Source organism: Astyanax mexicanus, chromosome 1 (genome assembly GCF_023375975.1).
Source record: "Astyanax mexicanus isolate ESR-SI-001 chromosome 1, AstMex3_surface, whole genome shotgun sequence".
In the NCBI taxonomy this organism is placed as follows: Eukaryota; Metazoa; Chordata; class Actinopteri; order Characiformes; family Acestrorhamphidae; genus Astyanax; species Astyanax mexicanus.
The window spans coordinates 124,250,091-124,269,114 of record NC_064408.1 but is presented as its reverse complement, the minus strand read 5'-3'; the positions used below and the strand labels follow the sequence as shown (position 1 = coordinate 124,269,114).

Here is a 19,024-nt window from a genome sequence, read left to right as displayed (position 1 = left end):
TCTGTCTCGAACACATAAGCCATTGGGTTTCTAGGAATCTGACCAAAACCCTTGTTCAGCTTCGTCTTCATCCATAATCTCGCAAAAACAAGCCCTTTTCCTTAACCGTGACTGCTAGCTATGTACCTGGGCTCTTCAACCAACCTCGTGACGTCACCAGTGCTGCACGGGCAAACGTTTAGGGTAGCAACAAACATAAATATATTATAATTTAGTGTGTAGACATTTTAAATAAAAAAAAATCCCCCCCAAATATATTCCATCATATTTAATCCCTTATAAAACTTGTACAAACGGAAATGTTTCATGTCCACTTTAAAGGACCTTCAGAGCTCCAGTTCAGTAAATACTTTAATAGCTGTACAGACAATTCCACAATACATTCAAAACTAAGCTTTTACAATAGATCATATACTGTAGCACCAAGCAAGCATTGAATTTAGATCTGTGACACATATATGATGAAAATAAAAGACAACATGTTTTACTGTATTAAATGCAAGTTTTGGTTTTACACAAATAATTCTAGTTAATAAGAACCAATAGCAGTTTGTGAAGCAGTTCCCAGCTGATATAAAAATTATAATAAAGAAGTAGCTACACTATAAACTGAAGAAATAACGAGACCAAACATCACCTGCAACATTCGAAAGCTTACATTCACTTTCTATTTAGTGCTGCACAGGAAAATAAACAGGCTGTGAACTTTGTGGTTAAATGACGTGTGGAGATTTGATCACTTAGTGGCCACTGCACTGTAGATAACAGAATCATCCTCTTCTAGCTGGACAGTGGAGATGACTCTGCAGTGATACAGAGGAGAGTGATCAATAATCAACAAACGCTATAATTGTGGTCAAACTATCAACACTACAATGCAGATTAACACTGAAAACTTACAAATATATACAGCTCTGGAAAAAAATAAGAGAGCGCTTCAATTTCTGAATCAGTTTTTCTGATTTTGCTATTTATAGGTTTATGTTTGAATAAAATAAACATTATTTTTTTCCGATAAACTATGGACAACATTTCTCCCAAATTCCAAGTAAAAAAATTGTCATTTAGGGCATTTATTTGCAGAAAATGAGAAATGGCTGAAATAATAAAAAAAAAAAGATGCAGAGCTTTCAGACCTCAAATAATGCAAAGAAAAACAAGTTTATATTCATTAAGTTTTAAGAGTTCAGAAATCAATATTTGGTGGAATAACCCTGGTTTTTAATCACAGTTAAAATCATGCATCTTGGCATCATGTTCTCCTCCACCAGTCTTACACACTGCTTTTGGGTACATTTATGCCTTTACTCCTGGTGCAGAAATTCAAGCAGTTCAGTTTGGTGGTTTGATGGCTTGTGATCATCCATCTTCCTCTTGATTATATTCCAGAGGTTCTTAATTTGGTAAAATCAAAGAAACTCATGATTTTTAAGTGGTTTCTTATTTCGTTTCCACAGCTGTATATTATAGTAAATAGACTAGTCTTACTCTGGTTTCCATCAGTTCCAGTTCTCTCTACCAGTTATTACAAATAAAATGAAATGTGTAGATTAAGAAAACTGTCGTGATATATGGAGAGAGAGCTCACCTTTCTTCAGGTTTATTGGGTTTGATGCTCACGGAGGCATATGTGATGTCATCCTCCTGCAGCAGGCCACTCTGTGCACTATTTCCAACCTTAAACAGCAAGATCTTTAAATATTAAGGTAAAATATACACACTCTCTAATTGCACTGTAAAAAAAAACAACTCATAGAATTTGGTCTAGGTTGTATTCAGTCAGTGGAGCATCTGTGTTTTCCATTGCCAAGATAGCAATATGCCAAAAATTTAGTGTAGATAGTGTAGATACACTGTTGATATTTAATCCTCCTGTTATGTTAATTTATCAGAAACAGCAATGGTGTTCCTGGGTGCATGTTTAATTATCCAAAACATGCCTAAAACCAAAAAACATCCTAACAAGCAGTGTGAATATTTCATTACTAATTATTCTGTCAATATTTAGTGCAATGGTGCTCCTTACCTCTAACAGGCAGTGGTCCAATTAGGATAATTCACTTGTTTTATATTACAAAAAATACATGTTCAAACCTTTTTTGTTTATGTTTATGAAAGACTAACATATAAACATAATAGTTTTACATAACGTTAAAACATAAATTTGCAGTTTTTGTTTTTTTCAGGAGGTGGCTGCAAAAATGTGAGATGAACCATTTTCATATTATATGTTGGTTACACTAATTAAGGCAACCAAAAGAAATTTCATTCTGAAAATATACTTTTACCTATGGGTTGGACAATGAAAGTGAAACACCTGTCATCATTTTAGTGTGGGATTTTAGGTTTCATGGCTAAATTGGAGCAGCCTGGTGGCCAATCTTTATTAATTGCACATTATTGCACCAGTAAGAGCAGAGTGTGAAGGTTCAATTAGCAGGGTAAGAGCACAGTTTTACTCTAAATACTGCAATGCACACAACATTATGGGAGACATACCAGAGTTCAAAAGAGGACAAATTGTTGGTGCACGTCTTGCTGGCGCATCTGTGACCAAGACAGCAAGTCTTTGTGATGCATCAAGAGCCACGGTATCCAGGGTAATGTCAGCATACCACCAAGAAGGAAGAACCACATCCAACAGGATTAACTGTGGACGCTGTAAGAGGAAGCTGTCTGAAAGGGATGTTCGGGTGCTAACCCGGATTGTATCCAAAAAACATAAAACCACGGCTGATCAAATCACGCAGAATTCAATGTGCACCTCAACTCTCCTGTTTTCACCAGAACTGTCCGTCACCACTATAAATTATTGTGCTCTAAAACCAGGTGTTTCAGTTTCATTGTCCAACCCCTGTAAGTATAAATTCTATTTAAAATATTATTGGGTGGAGTCCGGAGAGGTGAATGAGGAGAATGATCTGTCTATTCTTATAACAAACCTGGGTTTTCCTGCCACTTCCTCCATCCGTTTCTTTTTGGGCTTTTTTCTTCTTCCTAAAGGATGTGGGAAAATAGCACACAGTGAAATCCTCAGCAGAAGTAGCAGTTTATACTAGAACTGTTTAATTCCCACAGTGATACTGTATCTAAATTTATATTGATATTTTACGTGAGGTAGAATTACAGGTGTTGGCTCATTTCAAATGGACTAATAGGATTGACTGTAGTGATCCTGAGCAGCCAATGAATATCGGCTAAACTGGATATACTGTAATGTCTTGCATATAATTTCTATTTTCATATGAATTCACTGCAGAAAATGTTGAAGCTCAGCTCGCTGGGATCACTGAATCATTTTAAACTTTTAGTTTCTAAACACCATTAGAAAGCCTGAGACTGAGTTTTTCTTTAACTAGGTTAATTTTTAATTGAATTAATTTCTTTTTATTTATTATTTCTTTTTATTTTTTTATTATTTTGATTTTATATTATGTTCTTAGTTCATTATTATTCATCTAATCATTTATTACACTTATTATTTTACTTTACTTTTACTATTACCTTTACTATTATTTATTTTAGATTTTATAAATTCTTTACATTTTATGTGTTAATTTTGTTTTTTTATGGTCTTTTAGAAATGTCTATTTTACATATACAGTTTATTCATATATATATATATATATATATATATATATATATATATATATATATATATATATATATATATATTCAATGTTGATTCAAAATTAGTATTTATTTTATTTATTTAATCTTTAACTATTTTATTCCTTACTATTTCTAATGTCTAATTAAACGTTTTCAATCCCTTTGATGCTGTAAATTCTCGGCAACATTGTAAATGAGAGTCACCCGCAATGTTTTCCAGAGAGAAAATAAAGATTGATTGATTGATTGATTGAAATGTCACATCTTAAATTTGCTAAATATTTGGCCTAGCAGCACCACTACAGACAACTAGGGGACGGCAGCCTACTGGTTTTAAAACACCGGTCTATAGTAGGGAATTTGCCATTAGATTAGGACCTGGTTCTTACCCAGTTTTAGGTTCGTGGACAGAAGCGTAAGTTTGTTCGTCCTCCTGTTGCAGAACTTCAGCAGACTGAGTAACTTGGTTAGTCTGAGGGTCTGTTTGTTCACCATGTCCACTTTCTCCAATCTATGAAAAATGCAGGCAGGAAGCAGTAAGTGTTTGTTGGTCAGAAGCACTTTTTTTTCTATCTGTCAGATAAACATGAATCCTACACTGAAAAAAGTGTATCAAACATGTCATTGATTTAAAGGAGAACTCCGGTGTAAAATGTACATTTGGTGTAGTGAAACATGATAAAAAGTTCTTACCTCAAAGGTTAGTACTTTTCATCATGTTTTACTAAACCAAAAGTCTCCTTTAAAGTGCATTTTTATGTTGGTCTAACGAAAAGTTATGATTTCTGGGTCAAACCTTTTTCTTTCAGTTTGCCTAAAAAGCAAATCCATTCCCTATTAAAACCACTCAAAGTACATAATTTAACTCCAATCATATTTTTTACTTAATTTCACAGGTAATGACATCACATCAGATCACTCCTCCACCATGATTGTGAAGATGTTCTCCTTAAGGTATCTTCTTTGATCTACTGAGGTAAGTTTTATATAATGGCTATATATGCTTGTATGCAGTGTTGTAGGCTGTAAGAGCAAGTTGCTGTTTTCTTTAGCGTTGAGTGTTGCAGTGTTCACGGTTGTGTTGCTGCACAGTTATACTGCCTTTGTGTGATCAATTAAGGAATAAAAGCCTGATTTGAAACTAGATTTTTATACTTGTGACTATATAAAATGTATAAATAAATAATGTATTTTGACTGAAAAGGAAATTCCAGATAGTTTATAAAATTAACAGAATTAAAATTATTTAATTAGTTTATTCAAAGTCAAAACTATACAGCAGGGGTGTCCAAACTACGGCCCGCGGGCCATTTGCGGCCCGTCTCCTTTTTTGGAGCGGCCCGCGAGGTATTTTAGAAATAGAATGAAAGTTGGCCCGCTGTTAAGCAGGTTTTTATAATGTGAGATTCAAAGTTTGAACGCTAGGTGTCAGAAACGGGCCAAAGAGTGTAAAAGCGGAGAGAGTGCACATTTCTAGCGCATAAAAACGGGCCAAAGAGTCTAAAAGCAGAGAGAGTGCACATTTCTAGCGCAGAAAAACGGGCCAAAAGAGTCTAAAAGTTGCCGTAATTAAGGAGTTTTATATTAAGAGACATCATGAAACTAAACATCAGATTGAAAAATCTTAGTTTACACAACACTGTCAAAGATAAAGACAGTAAGTCAAGTAAAATGGTGTGTAAATGAAATAATCAAGAAAAAAGTATTATTTAAAGTGGTATATTTCATTATTTGTTTTATTACAGAGTCTGTGGCCCGTGCTATACAGGGTCTGTAATAGAAAATAATACGTTTTTCCAGATAAAGAAAAGTGAAATAACTGTATTATAAATCATATTTTTCTTTGTTTTAAAGAACGTTTTGGTACTTGGGTTAAATAGTATATTGATATTAAATTTTAAATGTTAGATTCTAAATAAAATAAAATATAAGTTGAATAAAAAAAAAACTAATATATTTAGGTTAACAAATTTGAGTAACTTTTTGCCAGGCATGGGGTTAATTCAGTCCGAATCTCAACCCAATTGAAAATCTTTGGTAAAAGTTGAAGAAAATGGTCCATGACGAGGCTCCAACCTGCAAAGCTGGATGTAGATTGATAAAGAGTTCTGTTTGTCACTCATTAAGTCCATGCCTCAGAGACGGCAAGCTGTAATAAAAGCAAGAGGTGGTGCAGCAAAATACTAGTGATGTGTTGAAGTGTTCTTTTGTTTGTTTGTTTTTCATAATTCCATAATTTCTTTTTGAGAATTGAGTGATTCCATACTTTTGTCCCTTTGCTTGGTCTAAACAATTAACCGTTTTTGACTGCCACAGTTTTGTTTTTCTTGATTTCTTATGGTGTTTCTCGAAACCAGAAAGTCATTTGAATTGACTAGTTTTGTGTCGTGTCTGTGATCTGCTTTTTTTCTACAAAATTAAACAACTGAATGAACATACTCAGAGGCCGGTAAATCCATCATTTTTTGCCAGGGGTTGTAGAAAGGTATTGATCTGTAGAGAAGAGGAACTGTGTTCTCCAGAATGGAGAATAGGGTCAGTTGGATGGGCAATTGGGGATATATGAGAGGGGGTAATGATCATCTCAGATACTGAAACTCCCAAATGCTCTTGTCACAACAATGCTCCAAATTCTAGTAGTAAGACTTTATTTTACAATAGAGAAATTACAGATCCAGTGAGTGTAACAATACTTGTGTCCATATACTCCCTTACTAACTGACTCATTCGGAGCGCACACTGAGTTTAAAAATGTTTATTCAGGTCTCACCTTAGTTTTCCTGCCTTTCTCACCATCACTTTCTTCTCGAGCTTTTTCCTTCTTCCTAAAAGATACACAAAAACACACAACCACTAATTCGGCAGATACTGGTTATGATGTTACAGTCACAGGTTGATTTAGTTGGATTGTATTTGCTGAATATTTGTATATATGCTTAGTCTCACCGCCTGTTGTAAACTACAGCTAAGAATATCAAAGCGATTATGACCACAATCCCACCAACAATGACCAAACCGATGACCAACCCTGATGGACCGCCACCTGTTGGGAAAAGAAGAGCAGTATTTTGGTCAGAAGAAAGTTCAGAACTTGACCATGGTTCTATTGTACCATGAGAACAGTGGTTGTTTTTTCACATTGTATCCATGGTTAGTCCAGTGTTAAAATTCCTAATGCAATGGAAAGTATCTTCAAATAAATTAACACACATAAGCCCTATTCGGATGGGATTAGTTTCTCAGGGGGTCCTGGGGTCATTTTTTTTCTTTTATGAGGGGTCCTCTGTCATTTTATTTCCGTCTGGAAGGACCAGGGCTTTAGAATCTTAAGGGACACATGTGAAAATCCTTTTTTCTAGTTTTGTTACATTAATTAAGGTAAAGCAAGGCAGCGCGAGGTAGAGAAAGACAGAGTAAGGTAGAACAAGGTAGAGAGGAAGAGCAAATCAGAGTGAGGTAAAGTGAGTTTGAGTGAAGTATAGTGAGGTAGAACAAGGTACAGAGAAGTAGAGTGTGATTAATTGAGGTTAAATAAGGTGAATGAAGTAGAGCAAGGTCGAGAGGTACAGAGGAGGAAGAGTGAGGTTGAGTGAAAAAGAGTGAGGTAGAACAAGGTATAGAAAATTAGAGTGAGGTTTAATGAAATGATTGAAGTAAAGTAAGGTAGAATGAGGTAAAAATCTAGAACAAGGCAGAATGAGGTAGAGAGAAATAGAGAGAGGATTAGTGAGGGTTGATACGGTGAGAGAAGCAGAGCAAGTTAGGTAGAGAGGAAGAGTCAAGTAGAGCAAGGTAGAACGAGATGGTGGTGTAGAGTCAGGTTAAATGTGATAAGATGAGTGGAGTGAAGTAAAACGAGGTTGAGTGATGTAGAGCAAGACAAGTAGGTAGAATGAGGTAGAGAAGTGAAGCAAGGTTTAGTGAGGTAGAGTAAAGTTTAGTGAGGTAGAGTAAGATGTAGTGAGGTTTAGTGAGGTAGAGTAAAGTTTAGTGAGGTTTAGTAAGGTAGAGTAAAGTTTAGTGAGGTAGAGTAAGGTTTAGTGAGGTAAAGTGAGGTTTAGTGAGGAAGAGTAAGGTTTAGTGACGTAGAGTAAGGTTTAGTAAGGTAGAGTGAGGTTTAGTGAGGAAGAGTAAGGTTTAGTGACGTAGAGTAAGGTTTGGTGAGATAGAGTAAGATGTAGTGATGTTTAGTGAGGAAGAGTAAGGTTTAGTGAGGTAGAGTAAGGTTTAGTGAGGTAAAGTGAGGTTTAGTTAGGTAGAGTGAGGTTTAGTGAGGAAGAGTGAGGTTTAGTGAGGAAGAGTAAGGTTTAGTGAGGTAGAGTAATATGTAGTGAGGTAGAGTGAGGTTTAGTGAGGTAGAGTAATATGTAGTGAGGTAGAGTGAGGTTTAGTGAGGTAGAGTGAGGTTTAGTGAGGTAGAGTAATATGTAGTGAGGTAGAGTGAGGTTTAGTGAGGTAGAGTGAGGTTTAGTGAATTAGAGTAAGGTTTAGTGAGGTAGAGTAAGGTTTAGTGAGGTAGAGTGAGGTTTAGTGAGGTAGAGTAAAGTTTAGTGAGGTAGAGTAATATGTAGTGAGGTAGAGTAATATGTAGTGAGGTAGAGTGAGGTAGAGTAAAGTTTAGTGAGGTAGAGTAAGGTTTAGTGAGGTTTAGTGAGGTAGAGTAAGGTTTAGTGAGGTAGAGTAAAGTTTATTGAGGTAGAGTAAAGTTTAGTGAGGTAGAGTAAGGTTTAGTGAGGTAGAGTATGGTTTAGTGAGGTAGAGTAAAGTTTAGTGAGGTAGAGTAAAGTTTAGTGAGGTAGAGTAAGGTTTAGTGAGGTAGAGTAAGGTTTAGTGAGGTAGAGTAAAGTTTAGTGAGGTAGAGTAAAGTTTAGTGATGTAGAGTAAGGTTTAGTGAGGTAGAGTAAGGTTTGGTGAGGTAGAGTAAGGTTTAGTGAGGTAGAGTAAAGTTTAGTGAGGTAGAGTAAAGTTTAGTGAGGTAGAGTAAGGTTTGGTGAGGTAGAGTAAGGTTTAGTGAGGTAGAGTAAAGTTTAGTGAGGTAGAGTAAAGTTTAGTGAGGTAGAGTAAGGTTTAGTGAGGTAGAGTAAGGTTTAGTGAGGTAGAGTAAAGTTTAGTGAGGTAGAGTAAAGTTTAGTGAGGTAGAGTAAGGTTTAGTGAGGTAGAGTAAGGTTTAGTGAGGTAGAGTAAAGTTTAGTGAGGTAGAGTAAAGTTTAGTGAGGTAGAGAAAGGTTTAGTGAGGTAGAGTAAGGTTTAGTGAGGTAGAGTAAGGTTTAGTGAGGTAGAGTAAAGTTTAGTGAGGTAGAGTAAAGTTTAGTGAGGTAGAGAAAGGTTTAGTGAGGTAGAGTAAAGTTTAGTGAGGTAGAGTAAAGTTTAGTGAGGTAGAGTAAGGTTTAGTGATGTATAGTGAGGTTTAGTGAGGAAGAGTAAAGTTTAGTGAGGTATAGTAAGATGTAGTGAGGTACAGTAAGGTTTAGTGAGGTAGAGTAAAGTTTAGTGAGGTAGAGTAAGGTTTAATGATGTATAGTGAGGTTTAGTGAGGTAGAGTAAAGTTTAGTGAGGTAGAGTAAAGTTTAGTGAGGTAGAGTAAGGTTTAGTGAGGTAGAGTAAAGTTTAGTGAGGTAGAGTAAAGTTTAGTGAGGTAGAGTAAGGTTTAGTGATGTATAGTGAGGTTTAGTGAGGAAGAGTAAAGTTTAGTGAGGTATAGTAAGATGTAGTGAGGTAGAGTAAGGTTTAGTGAGGTAGAGTAAGATTTAAGGAGGTAAGGTGAGGTTTAGTGAGGTAGAGTAAGATGTAGTGAGGTAGAGTAAGATTTAAGGAGGTAAGGTGAGGTTTAGTGAGGTAGAGTAAGATTTAGTGAGGTAGAGTGAGGTAGAGGTCCACAGTAAATGCATAGACCAAACTGCTTCTAAGCCTGGAAAATAGGAGTACAGTCAAGCCAATAAACTGATTTATTAACTTATTTTTTGTATTTTGTAACAATATCAGTATATCCAACTAACTTATTGTTTATCATATTTTTTTGTTCAAATTGTACATCCCTAGTTTGTATATACTAATCATTTGATATTTTAAACTTCAGGACTGTTATGAGCAAGTTGACCCACCTTCAAAATGAATTCTGACTATTTTAGATCTCGCTGCTTCATTTGTCTTCAGAGCACAAGAATAACTCCCAGAATCCTCCACAGTTTGAACGGGGTCTGATGGTGGTAAACGCTGGTTGTTCTTAAACCACACGAACTGTGGAGGGCTGAGAGAGCAGTTCACAGCACAGGTCAGGTTTACAGAGTCTCCTTCCTTTAGAGTCTCGTTTTCAGGAAGTCCAGTCAGCTGTAGAGCTTTCAGAGAGCAGGAGAGAGTCCACATGAAGACATCAGGGTTAGGAGAACATCACCACATTACACCAGTCTGATTAGTCTGATTCTACCAATATAGTGAACTAATGTTCAACTTTGGGCCCTATTTTAGCGATCTAAAGATGAGACGAGGACCGTGCAGCTTGATTTAGGGTGTGTCTGAGTGTCTTTGCTATCATAACGACAGGAAAAGTACACCTTGCACGGCAGGAAAAGAACACCTTGCACGATGAATGCACAAAAGGCATGTACTAATTCTCTTAATTAATGATAGATGTGCTTAGTTTTGGATATAACATGAAATAAACCAATCAGAGCATCTCTTGCTCATCATTCCCTTTAAGACCCAGGTGCGCTCTGACTTTGGCGGGTTGCTATTTTGTGTCCAGCGCTTCTCAGCAGAGGAAACTGACCTGTTCGTTCTCACTCGTTCATTATGTTTATTGTGCACTGCTGTGTTGTGAGTACACCTATTGGGAATGAGCATGTTAACAATTCACTACCAAGATAGCAATGAACGTCTGACTGTTAACGTCTGTCTGAGTTTTTTTTCAGTCAGTGGTGCACCTGTGTTTTCTGATGCCAAGATAGCAATACGCCAGACATTTACCTGAACACACCTAATTTCCAGACCATCACGCCCATCAGTGTAGATATATTCCAAAGCACCATTGCAATTTATAGGCATACCTGTCAAGTTTTAGATTTAAAAATAAGGGATATTGTCCTCTGGCCACTTAAAGTCGTCCCACCAGCCCAACGAAGGTTCAGTATCCCTTACATTTTAAGACAGGTTTACAAAAAATCTAAAATAACCACAAGTGAACCACTTACACATTACAATTAGATTATCAGAATCTGAAATGTTGTGGACATTCCTACATATGTCATTCTTTTAATACAGCCAAATTAAAAATACTTTTCTAGATATTAAAAAAGTTAAGATTTCATGTCTTTTTTGGCATAAATGCACTCTTTTCTATTATGTATTTTTTATTTATTTAATAGATTTAAAATTGAACAAAGGGTGCACAAATTCTGCAAAATGACTGTACGTGACCTAAAAATAGTATCATGAGCTTTTACTAAAAGGACATGGACCAGATATATTCCATCAGTAAAAATCCTAAGGGGCCTACACAATTAATATTTCTTAATTAATACTTCTTTCTTTTGATCACTCCTGATCAGTTCAGTTCATTTCGGTCCTCTCCACATTTCTAGTTAAACTGAGTCACCAGCTGTAATTTTTTTATTTTAAAAGGTTTAATCTGTGTGTTTTATTTCAGAGACGAGTATTTTTAAGCAGCTATCAGAAAAATCTCATCACAGTTTCCATGATTTCCATGATAGTTTCCCCACACTGACCCTCCTTTGCAAGCTGATTGGCTGTTTCTCCTAAAAGGCGGGACTTTCTCCTTGAACCGGCTCCACGATTGGTTAAGAGACACAGAGCGGTCAGTGCCCTGTCTCCTCAATAATATATATTTTTTTATTTTAATATAATACGGGAGGACGGCGGGAAAGAGGAATAAAATACGGTAGTTTCCCGGCCAAAACGGGAGACTTGACAGGTATGTTTATAGGACACCAGCGGAAGGTGGAAGATAGCAATGAGCATTATGACGTACCTTGCGTAGGGTATAAGATAGGGCCCTATATGTCAGTGTTACTTCCCCAATTATATTTATACAGCAGTGGCGGCCCCGGTAGTCATAAACTGACGAATGATTAATTTGTCAGAGTGTAAAAAATTACCAGTCTATAGTTATACAGTCATAAATACACTTGATATGCTGTCACAAGTTCTACATCTCAATAATGTTCAAACATAGATGTCCATATATTTAAATAGCGTATGTTCAAAAATATAAAGGTTTTCAGCGCTGGTTCTAATATTTTTACAATACTTATAATAGACAAAAAAAGTTCAAAGAAATTACTGGAAATTTACAATAACAATAACATTCACATTTAAACACTACTTTATACACTGTAATTTGTAGCTCAGAGATTATGTGGTTTTGGTGTTTGTTTTAGGTTAAATGATGAGAAGGTTTATGTTAATCTGAGTATTTACCTTCCACTCGAAGAGTCACTCCAGGATCTCCTGTCCATCGGCCAACTTTCTCATTAGTTATGAATCTGAATCTGTATTCTGCAGAATGGTTGAACTGTACATTACTGATTAATAAAGTACAGTTTGACTGTTTGTTTCCAACGTACTGAAATCCTTCTGAAGCGCTGTTAGAGCTGTTGTTATAAACATACGGTGGATCAGTACACTTTCCTTTATTCGAGTTCATTGAGCACCAACGGACTGTTTCCACTTTATGTGAAGAAGGATAGGAATAAGTGCAGGGAATGCTGACATTCGATCCTCTCACAGCACAGATCGGTCCATAATAGTTTACACCCCATCCACTGCTGTCTGACTGAACACCTGAAAAACATTCAATAGAAAACGTAAAACAAACTAAAAAAGTAATAAACAACTGAAAAGATTAAAGAATATAAAACTAGTTGGTGGTGTTTTGAGATAAATATTTTTTTCAAATCAAATCGAAAATAGTGGAGGGATACACACCAGTCTGTGATCTCAAACCCACACTCTTTTTTTACTTTTTGGAGAAAAAGGTTTTCTAAGTAAAGGCATGTAGTGAAACTCAGACTTAAGTAAAAAGTAAAAATGACCAAAATACTTTGTGGGTTGTACTTAAAAATATGGTGCAAGAGTTGTGCAACCTTATTATTAAGGAATGTCTGTTTTTAAGAGTTTTATAAAAAAAAATACCAAAAAAGCTGTGTGAGCTATACTTAAAAATAAAGCAGCAAAAATGTTATCCTAAATTTTTCAGTAAAACTAGCACATAATTTTTTACCAAAAATTTCTCACTGAAAATTAAAATGACAATATACTATGTAATCATAGTTACATTTGTTAGATTATCAAACAAACTTTAATATCCAACAAATATAACCTGAGAAAATGATGAATTCTTTAATTAGGGGGAAAAAGTGTTTGCCCCTCAATGAATAAACTGTAATTAATCACACTTTTTGGAAAGCGGATTTCAATTTCACTACTAAACACAACCAGGCCTGATTACTACCAGACCTGTAGAATCAAGAAATCACTTAAATAGAACCTTTCTGAAAAAATGAAGCAGATAAAAAGCAACATTATATCCCCCGATCTAAAGAAATTCAACAGAAGTCTGGAAAAGGTTATGAAGTAATTTCTACAGCTTTGTTACTACAGAGAACCACAGTGATTCACTATTATTCACTAATGGAGAAAAAACATGGAACACTGGTGAACCTTCCCAGGAGTGACCGGCTGATCTATATTACTCCAAAAGGGCATGAACAACTCATCCAGGAGATCCCAAAGGAACCCAGAACATCATTTAAAGAACTGCAGAATCTTTAAAAAAACAACACAACCACCCGTCTCACATTTACCAACTAACATCAAACACAACACAACCACCCGTCTCACATTTACCAACTAACATCAAACACAACACAACCACCCGTCTCACATTTACCAACTAACATCAAAAACACAACACAACCACCCGTCTCACATTTACCAACTAACATCAAACACAACACAACCACCCGTCTCACATTTACCAACTAACATCAAACACAACACAACCACCCGTCTCACATTTACCAACTAACATCAAACACAACACAACCACCCGTCTCACATTTACCAACTAACATCAAACACAACACAACCACCCGTCTCACATTTACCAACTAACATCAAACACAACACAACCACCCGTCTCACATTTACCATCTAACATCAAACACAACACAACCACCCGTCTCACATTTACCAACTAACATCAAACACAACACAACCACCCGTCTCACATTTACCAACTAACATCAAAAACAACACAACCACCCGTCTCACATTTACCAACTAACATCAAAAACACAACACAACCACCCGTCTAACATTTACCAACTAACATCAAACACAACACAACCACCCATCTCACATTTACCAACAAACATCAAACACAACACAACCACCCGTCTCACATTTACCAACTAATATCAAACACAACACAACCACCCGTCTCACATTTACCAACTAACATCAAAAACAACACAACCACCCGTCTCACATTTACCAACTAACATCAAAAACAACACAACCACCCGTCTCACATTTATCAACTTATATCAAAAACACAACACAACCACCCGTCTCACATTTACCAACTAACATCAAAAACAACACAACCACCCGTCTCACATTTACCAACTTACATCAAAAACACAACACAACCACCCGTCTCACATTTACCAACTAACATCAAAAACACAACACAACCACCCGTCTCACATTTACCAACTAACATCAAAAACACAACACAACCACCCGTCTCACGTTTACCGACTAACATCAAACACAACACAACCACCCGTCTCACATTTACCGACTAACATCAAAAACACAACACAACCACCCGTCTAACATTTACCAACTAACATCAAACACACCACAACCACCCGTCTCACATTTACCAACTAACATCAAACACAACACAACCACCCGTCTCACATTTACCAACTAACATCAAACACAACCACCCGTCTCACATTTACCGACTAACATCAAACACAACACAACCACCCGTCTCACATTTACCAACTAACACCAAACACACCACAACCACCCGTCTCACATTTACCAACTAACATCAAACACAACACAACCACCCGTCTCACATTTACCAACTAACATCAAACACATCACAACCACCCGTCTCACATTTACCAACTAACATCAAACACAACACAACCACCCGTCTCACATTTACCAACTAACACCAAACACACCACAACCACCCGTCTCACATTTACCATCTAACATCAAAAACAACACAACCACCCGTCTCACATTTACCAACTAACATCAAACACAACACAACCACCCGTCTCACATTTACCAACTAACATCAAACACAACACAACCACCCGTCTCACATTTACCAACTAACATCAAAAACAACACAACCACCCGTCTCACATTTACCAACTAACATCAAACACAACACAACCACCCGTCTCACATTTACCAACTAACATCAAAAACACAACACAACCACCCGTCTCACATTTACCAACTAACATCGAACACAACACAACCACCTGTCTCACATTTACCAACTAACATCAAACACAACACAACCACCCGTCTCACATTTACCATCTAACATCAAACACAACCACCCGTCTCACATTTACCGACTAACATCAAACACAACACAACCACCCGTCTCACATTTACCAACTAACATCAAACACAACACAACTACCCGTCTAACATTTACCAACTAACATCAAAAACAACACAACCACCCGTCTCACATTTACCATCTAAACATCAAACACAACACAACCACCCGTCTCACATTTACCAACTAACATCAAACACACCACAACCACCCGTCTCACATTTACCAACTAACATCAAACACACCACAACCACCCGTCTCACATTTACCAACTAACATCAAACACAACACAACCACCCGTCTCACATTTACCATCTAAACATCAAACACAACACAACCACCCGTCTCACATTTACCAACTAACATCAAACACAACACAACCACCGTCTCACATTTATCAACTTATATCAAACACACCACAACCACCCGTCTCACATTTACCGACTAACATCAAAAACGCAACACAATCAGTAACACAACCACCTGTCTCACATTTACCAACTAACATCAAAAACACCATGACCACCTGTCTCACATTTACCAACTAACATCAAACACAACACAACCACCCGTCTCACATTTACCAACTAACATCAAACACATCACAACCACCCGTCTCACATTTACCAACTAACATCAAACACAACACAACCACCCGTCTCACATTTATCAACTTATATCAAACACACCACAACCACCCGTCTCACATTTACCAACTAACATCAAAAACGCAACACAATCACCCGTCTCACATTCACCAACTAACATAAAAAACAACACAACCACCCGTCTCACATTTACCAACTAACATCAAACACAACACAACCACCCGTCTCACATTTACCAACTAACATCAAACACAACACAACTGCCCGTCTCACATTTACCAACTAACATCAAAAACACAACACAACCACCCGTCTCACATTTACCAACTAACATCAAACACAACACAACCACCCGTCTCACATTTACCAACTAACATAAAAAACAACACAACCACCCGTCTCACATTTACCAACAAACATCAAACACAACACAACCACCTGTCTCACATTTACCAACTAACATCAAACACAACACAACCACCCGTCTCACATTTACCAACAAACATCAAACACAACACAACCACCTGTCTCACATTTACCATCTAACATCAAACACAACACAACCACCCGTCTCACATTAACCAACTAACATAAAAAACAACACAACCACCCGTCTCACATTTACCAACTAACATCAAAAACAACACAACCACCCGTCTCACATTTACCAACAAACATCAAAAACAACACAACTACCCGTCTAACATTTACCAACTAACATCAAACACAACACAACCACCCGTCTCACATTTACCAACTAACATCAAACACACCACAACCACCCGTCTCACATTTACCAACTAACATCAAACACAACACAACCACCCGTCTCACATTTACCAACTAACATCAAAAACAACACAACCACCCGTCTCACATTTACCAACTAACATCAAACACAACACAACCACCCGTCTCACATTTACCAACTAACATCAAACACAACACAACCACCCGTCTCACATTTACCAACTAACACCAAACACAACACAACCACCCGTCTCACATTTACCAACTAACATCAAACACAACACAACCACCCGTCTCACATTTAACAACTAACATCAAAAACAACACAACCACCCGTCTCACATTTACCAACTAACATCAAACACAACACAACCACCCGTCTCACATTTACCAACTAACATCAAACACAACACAACCACCCGTCTCACATTTACCAACTAACATCAAACACAACACAACCACCCGTCTCACATTTACCAACTAACATCAAACACACAACACAACCACCTGTCTCACATTTACCAACTAACATCAAACACAACACAACCACCCGTCTCACATTTACCAACTAACACCAAACACAACACAACCACCCGTCTCACATTTACCAACTAACATCAAACACAACACAACCACCCGTCTCACATTTAACAACTAACATCAAAAACAACACAACCACCCGTCTCACATTTACCAACTAACATCAAACACAACACAACCACCCGTCTCACATTTACCAACTAACATCAAACACAACACAACCACCCGTCTCACATTTACCAACTAACATCAAACACAACACAACCACCCGTCTCACATTTACCAACTAACATCAAACACACAACACAACCACCTGTCTCACATTTACCAACTAACACCAAACACAACACAACCACCCGTCTCACATTTACCAACTAACATCAAACACAACACAACCACCCGTCTCACATTTAACAACTAACATCAAAAACAACACAACCACCCGTCTCACATTTACCAACTAACATCAAAAACACCACAACCACCCGTCTCACATTTACCAACTAACATCAAACACAACACAACCACCTGTCTCACATTTACCAACTAACACCAAACACAACACAACCACCCGTCTCACATTTACCAACTAACATCAAACACAACACAACCACCCGTCTCACATTTAACAACTAACATCAAAAACAACACAACCACCCGTCTCACATTTACCAACTAACATCAAAAACACCACAACCACCCGTCTCACATTTACCAACTAACATCAAACACAACACAACCACCTGTCTCACATTTACCAACTAACATCAAACACAACACAACCACCCGTCTCACATTTACTAAATATTCTTTTTGGACAAAAAGTGGAACTTTTTGGAAGCTGTGTGTCCTTCCATGTGGTGTAATACTATAAAACATATAATTTCAGAAATTACCCAAAGCACATAAACAAGTTCACCCATTTCAATGGATTAAAATAAAAAATAAATGGAGGTTTTGGAGGGTCTAGTTAAAGTCTGGATGATTGAGATGCCGGAAAATGCTCCAATGTGTTTAAATCTGAATTAAAATAATTCTGTAAAGAAGAGTGGAACATAATTCCTCCACAGAGATGTGAAAGACTTGTTACCAGTCATCAGTAAAGCTTGATTGCAGTTGATGCCGCCAAGAGTGGAACAACCAAACAAATCAATTAGATTTAGGGGCAAACACTTTTTTACACAGGGTTAGATTGGTTTGAAAATATTTTTTCCTTTATTAAATACAATTAATATTTACTCAGGTTATCTTTTTCTGATATTGAAGTTTGTTTGATAATCAAAAAATATCAGAATGTAAAAAAGCAAGAACTAAATAAACCTGTAGGGGTATTTAAACCGCTTTTGTCGATGCCTGGCAGAGAGAAAGATTAAAAATGCTTCTTACCGTTAATAATCACAATCAGAACCAGAAAGTACAGCGTTCCCATCCTTCCTCTGGAGCTCGAGCCTCTTCTCAACAGCTACTGAAGGTTCTGTGACTGTGTGAGATCTTAAGTCTGGTTACCAGGGTACAGCTATATATGTCTAAAAAATAATGTTCATCATCTCGCCGTAAGAATAAGAGCAGAACAAGGAACTACCCTGTATGTTGACCACATCTGTTTTATTTACCGCTGATGTGAGATTACTCAGTAAAATATGCTCAGAATATCACACTGAGATAGTTCTCATGAATTTTATATTTACTGCAGAACTTTAGAGTTTGAGTATTCATACCTCTTGAACTTTTTCACATTTTGTTACCTTATAACTATGTTTATAACAATGTTTTCTTTATGCCACTCTTTCATAAAGGCCAGATTTGTGGAATGCATGACTTATAGTTGTCCTGTGGACAGATTCTCCTGATCCACCTGAGATGTGGATCTCTGCAGCTCCTCCAGAGTGACCAT

At 37.0% G+C, this 19,024-nt stretch overlaps 2 long non-coding RNA genes across 2 annotated transcripts; both read right to left on the bottom strand.

Moving 5' to 3' along the window:
• Positions 1 to 333: 333 nt before the first annotated feature.
• On the bottom strand, positions 334 to 4,139 carry LOC125781312 (uncharacterized). Its single transcript, XR_007424526.1, has 4 exons — positions 4,002 to 4,139; positions 2,943 to 2,997; positions 1,589 to 1,677; positions 334 to 803 (listed from the first exon to the last, which is right to left on the bottom strand). It is a non-coding gene; the product is annotated as an uncharacterized LOC125781312 (long non-coding RNA).
• Positions 4,140 to 15,706: 11,567 nt separating this feature from the next.
• Positions 15,707 to 17,929, bottom strand: LOC125781309 (uncharacterized). Its single transcript, XR_007424525.1, has 3 exons — positions 17,702 to 17,929; positions 17,573 to 17,658; positions 15,707 to 15,758 (listed from the first exon to the last, which is right to left on the bottom strand). It is a non-coding gene; the product is annotated as an uncharacterized LOC125781309 (long non-coding RNA).
• Positions 17,930 to 19,024: the final 1,095 nt, after the last annotated feature.